This window comes from Lipotes vexillifer, unplaced genomic scaffold (assembly GCF_000442215.2).
Source record: "Lipotes vexillifer unplaced genomic scaffold, Lipotes_vexillifer_v1.1 scaffold79, whole genome shotgun sequence".
Lineage (NCBI taxonomy): Eukaryota > Metazoa > Chordata > Mammalia > Artiodactyla > Lipotidae > Lipotes > Lipotes vexillifer.
In genome coordinates, this window is record NW_006775678.1 from 2,021,054 (window position 1) to 2,026,451 (window position 5,398).

General features: G+C 40.3%; 1 non-coding gene across 1 annotated transcript; it reads left to right on the forward strand.

Annotated features, from left to right (window-relative positions):
* The first annotated feature begins 225 nt into the window (after window positions 1–225).
* Window positions 226–297, forward strand: TRNAE-UUC (transfer RNA glutamic acid (anticodon UUC)). Its single transcript has one exon. It is a non-coding gene; the product is annotated as a tRNA-Glu (tRNA).
* The last annotated feature ends 5,101 nt before the right edge of the window (window positions 298–5,398 follow it).

A 5,398-nucleotide genomic window follows, 5' to 3' on the forward strand; every position in this document is an offset into this window, starting at 1 on the left:
CTGGAAGATATTCGATTATTAAAAAATATTTTTATTATTGATTAGTGTACTGGGTTGGATAATGTCCCCTGCAAATTCATGTCCACCTGGAACCTCAAAATGTGACCTCATTTGGAAACAGGGTTTTGCAGATGGAACTAGTTAGGTTAAATTGGGATCACACTGGATCAGATTGGGCCCTAAATCCAGTGACTGGTGTCCTTATAAAAAGGCCATATTGGGAATTCCCTGGTGGTCCAGTGGTTAGGACTTGGTGCTTTCACTGCTGTGGCCCGGGTTCAATCCCTGGTCAGGGAACTAATATCCTCAAGCCGCACGGCCAAAAAAAAAAAAAAAAGGCCATAGCAAGACACAGAGACATACACAAAAAACTCCCCATGAGGACAGAGGCAGATACTGGAGTGATGAGTCTACAAGCCAAGAAATGATGGCCACTGCCAGAAGCTAGGAAGAGGCAAGGAAGGAGGCTTCCCTGGAGCCTTCAGAAAACGTATGGCCCTGTTAACACTTTAATTTTAGACTTCTGGCCTCCAGAACTGTGAGAGAATAAATCTCTGTTGTTTTAAGCCACCAAGTTTGTGGTACTTTGTTATGGCCCTAGGAAACCATCATACTTAGGTTGGGTAGAATATGGAGATGACAATAACATTTTTTCTAAGTGTTGTAATGACCAGCCTGTAATACAGCCTGAACCAACTCAAGATACTTCCTGCTGGAGGAGTGAAGTTCACAGGTTCTTTGGTTCAGGGTTTACTAAAATGTAGCTAATAGACTTCCCTTCAAGTAGAGAAATGATTTTCTATTTTAAATATAGTCAGGTTTGCTATGCTTCATGGTATCTTTATCTTCAGTAAATTGAACTCTACCTAGAAATAACATACATTGCAGTCCCTGAAGATATTACTTTTCATAATTTGATTTTGCATCTTCCTTCATCTCCAAGGTAAGCCTTATACAGATACCTCTTATTTAATTTTACTTTCAGCTAACAGTTCCAAATGCTGTGTTTCTATGTCCTATGAATGCACTCCAAACCATTCTGTTGCTTATTTACCAAACTTTATGAGGCTATGAACCTTTATGGTGATTTGTTTTTTGAGGCTTAGGCAATATTTTTATATGCTGATTGCTAAAATCAAAGCATAGAGATTACTTACACTCACAAGGGATGATCCATCACAATAGAAATGTAAACAGGAGTTTACTTCATCATTTTGCTAGTTGTTCTTCTCTGGAACATTCATCAGACTCCATTTCCTCTTTTGCCCTAGTATACTTTATTGTCTTAGGAACTTCTGAGGGTTCATATGAGAAGGGAGTTATGGCCGCCTTTACACAGAGGGCTAATAGAATAAAGGACTTGCTCTAAATTATATTTTTCCTATCTGTGTGTAGGTCTTCTAGCTGGATTAGTGCCAGCTCTTCCTCCTATTCTCAGCCCAAATTATTGTCCTTTGGCACTCTCAATTTCCTCTTCTATCAGGAATGAACTCCATGTTCATAAGTATGTGCTCTGAAATGATCAACCAACATTCTCTTTGAAAATGGGTCCCCTTGATGTCAACATAGGGAAATAAGACAGAATAGCAGGGCAGGGTTCCTTCTCTATGCTGATTTACGGCCAGGATGGAAACTAAAGACCATTGGCTAAGTCTGGCCATTAACCTACCTAATCATACAAGCATAGATATTTGTTTTTTGGTGATATTTACCACGAAGCACAGTGAAATTGAGTCTAAGACCTGTTTTAATGATTTGATTTTTCTATCCTATGCTCTAATCTTGTTGTAAGCATGGAGCTGTTACTTGTTTACCCAGATGATCACAAGGTTTGAGAAAGCATTTGAGAGGTGAGGGAATAACATAATATGCAACAGGGTTAGATGATCTGAAACTTTGCCTATGAAGTGAATGCCTATGGTTGCCATGTTCTTGGAAATACAGCTTTCATGGAGATAAATTAAGCATAACATTTTAAAGCAGCCAGCTAATGCAGGAAATGTGTTAGACTTACGTAGTCAGGATTTTAGAATTTGAGAGATTTGGGGTCTCATGTATGTACTTTCTTTAATGGCAGTTCCAATCGGTAGCTGTTAAATATTGTCAATCCAGAGAACATGAGAAGAAAGAGAGCCGAGTTTGGGGAACTACTACGGTGGGATGGTATCTTTAAACATAGCAGAACTTACTAGTGGTTGTCTTGAGAGGCAGATGGCCTCATGGGTCGCTAATTCTGTGGACTCTATGAAAGAGAATAGAATTGAGTGGTCAAAATAAAGGCATAAAGAAAAAGTAAAACAAATACCAGGGGTACAGACCTCTGGGTTATAGAACACCACCCAACACTTCATTGGCCTGGCCATCATTTTTTTTATAAAGCAGTAAGTTCCATCTGTTGGGGGAATTTTCTTTCCTTAGCTTCTATAGAGAACAAATTATTTTCTTAGAACTGGGGATGGTATTGTTTTTTAAAGATGGTTCTTAGACTTTTAATCTCTCTTTATATCAAGTTAAACTTTAGTTTGCAATTGTGATTAAAAAAGAAAAGTCCTGCCAAACGTTATACGTTGAACCCAGCAATGCACATTTTACACCCCAGCCTGTCAACAAAGTGTGACGATGGGCACATGAAAGAAAGATCCCATTGCCTGCCAATGTCTAACTTCATTTTTGCCCAACTCGCAACTCATCTGACTAAAAACGATACTTAACCTCAATGTTTTTCTGTCATTTCAGGATCTCACTGTACTGCAATGTGTCACTGTGGTACAAAATTAAGAAAGGAATTGAAACAAGGGAAATTTTTACTGTTAAGAACTGTAAGAAATAGTGCTTTGCTTCATGGTATGATTTCTACGCTAATTATACTAACGCTACACAGTTTGTGTAGCAAGAATTTCATCTTTTCTTTCTTTGGCCCGGCGTTTGGGGCTTTCTCCACTGCAACTATCAATATTTTTATTAAAGAGACAGACGCCCAGATATTGGCTCCCGGTTCTCAAGGTGTCCACCGGTGACTGTGGAACTTCAGGAAAGTCATTCTTCACCATCGAGCATGGCTTCTTTCTATTTTTATAGAGTTGAGCTATGTAGCTTTTTTTTTTTTTTTTTGGTGGTACGCGGGCCTCTCACTGTTGTGGCCTCTCCCCTTGCGGAGCACAGGCTCCGGACGCGCAGGCTCAGCGGCCATGGCTCACGGGCCCAGCCGCTCCGCGGCATGTGGGATCTTCCCGGACCGGGGCACGAACCCGCGTCCCCTGCATCGGCAGGCGGACTCTCAACCACTGCACCACCAGGGAAGCCCCTATGTACCTTTTTTATATGTTGAATTTTGGTAGTTTGTTGTTAAGTCTGTAATAAGTAACATCAAAATATAAATAATTGAAACTTAAGCATACAAAATTTGGTGAGTAAAATAGTGTCCCAGGGGAGAAGTAAAAATCCAAAGCTACTCATACAGACAAGGTTTTCATATAGTTTGTGTTATGTAGCATTTGTGTGTGTGTGTCTTTTTTTGTTTATTTTATTTTATTTGTTTTTATATATACTCTTTAATTTTTATTTTATATTGGGGTATAGTTGATTTACAATGTTGTGTTAGTTTCAGGTGTACAGTGAAGTCGTTCAGTTATACGTATACATGTATCCATTCTTTTTCAGATTCCTTTCCCATATAGGTTATTACAGAACACTGAGTAGAGTTCCCTGTGCTATACAGTAGATCCTTGTTGATTATCTATTTTATATACAGTAGTGTGTGTATATGTTAATCCCAAACTCCTAATTTATCCCTCTCCCAACCTTTCCCTTTTGGTAACCATGTTTGTTTTCGAAGTCTGTGAGTCTCTTTCTGTTTTGTAAATAAGTTCATTTGTATCATCTTTTTAGATTCCACATATAAGCGATATCATATGGTATTTTTCTTTCTCTGTCTGACTTACTTCACTCAGTATGATAATCTCTAGGTCCATCCATGTGTATGTGTATCTTTGGAGGGTAGACTTGGGGAGTGTTTACTAGGACTGCGAAAACAAAGTGTCACAGACTAGGTGACTTAACAACGGAAATTGATTTTCTCACAGTTCTGGAGGCAGGAGTCTGAGATCAAGGTATTGGCAAGGTTGGTTTCTTCTGAGGCCTCTCTCCTTGGCTTGTAGATGGCCATCTTATCCCTGGGTCATCTTATGGTCTTTCTTCTGTGTGTGTCTGTGTCCAAATCTTCTCTTCTTAAAGGATATCGATCATGTTGGATTAAGGCCCACTTTTTTTTTTTTTAAATACAGAGAAATAATTTCCAGTAGTCTTTTTTTTTAAAATTTATATTTATTTTTGGCTGTGTTGGGTCTTCGTTTCTGTGCGAGGGCTTTCTCTAGTTGCGGCAAGCGGGGGCCACTCTTCATCGCGGTGCACGGGCCTCTCACTATCGCGGCCTCTCTTGTTGCAGAGCACAGGCTCCAGACGTGCAGGCTCAGTAGTTGTGGCCCACGGGCCTAGTTGTTCCGCGGCATGTGGGATCTTCCCAGACCAGGGCTCGAACCCGTGTCCCCTGCATTGGCAGGCAGATTCTCAACTGCTGCGCCACTGGGGAAGCCCTAAGGCCCACTTTAATGACCTCATTTTAACTTAATTGCTTCTTTAAAGGCCGTATCCAGATGCCATCCATTCTGTAGTGCTGGAATTAGTACTTCAGCATATGAATTGTGGGGGGACCCAATTCAGTGCATACCAGTGGGTATGTAGCTTTAACAGCTTTACTGAGGTATAATCTATGTGCTATAAATTTTACCCATTTTAAGTTTAATGAGTCTTAGTAAGTTGATATAGTCCCACGACCATCACCACAATCCTGTTTTAGAACCACATGGTCTTGTTCTAAGTCTCAAAGAGCACAATGATGTAATAGGAATATTGAATAGCAGCCTAGTTGTTACATTCCCAAATTACTTACTAAAATTTATGTTTTAATAAAGGGTTAAAACTATTGTCTTTATGCATGGGCAGAGTCAGGAAGTATATGGGAAATTTCTGCACCCTCCCTTCAATTTTGCCATTAATCTAAAACTGCTCTAAGAAAAAAAGAAGTCTTGATAAAAACAAAACAAAACAAAAATATGGGCTTCCCTGGTGGCGCAGTGGTTGAGAGTCTGCCTGCCAATGCAGGGGACACGGGTCCGTGCCCCAGTCCGGGATGATCCCACATGCAGCGAAGCGGCTGGGCCCGTGAGCCATGGCCGCTGAGCCTGTGCATCCGGAGCCTGTGCTCCGCAACGGGAGAGGCCACACAGTGAGAGGCCCGCGTAACGCAACAAAACAAAAACAAAAGGAAAAAAAAAACAATTGCTTCTTGGCCTAAGAATTTTCATAATCAACTACACTCTGCATTTTTTTTTTTTTTTTT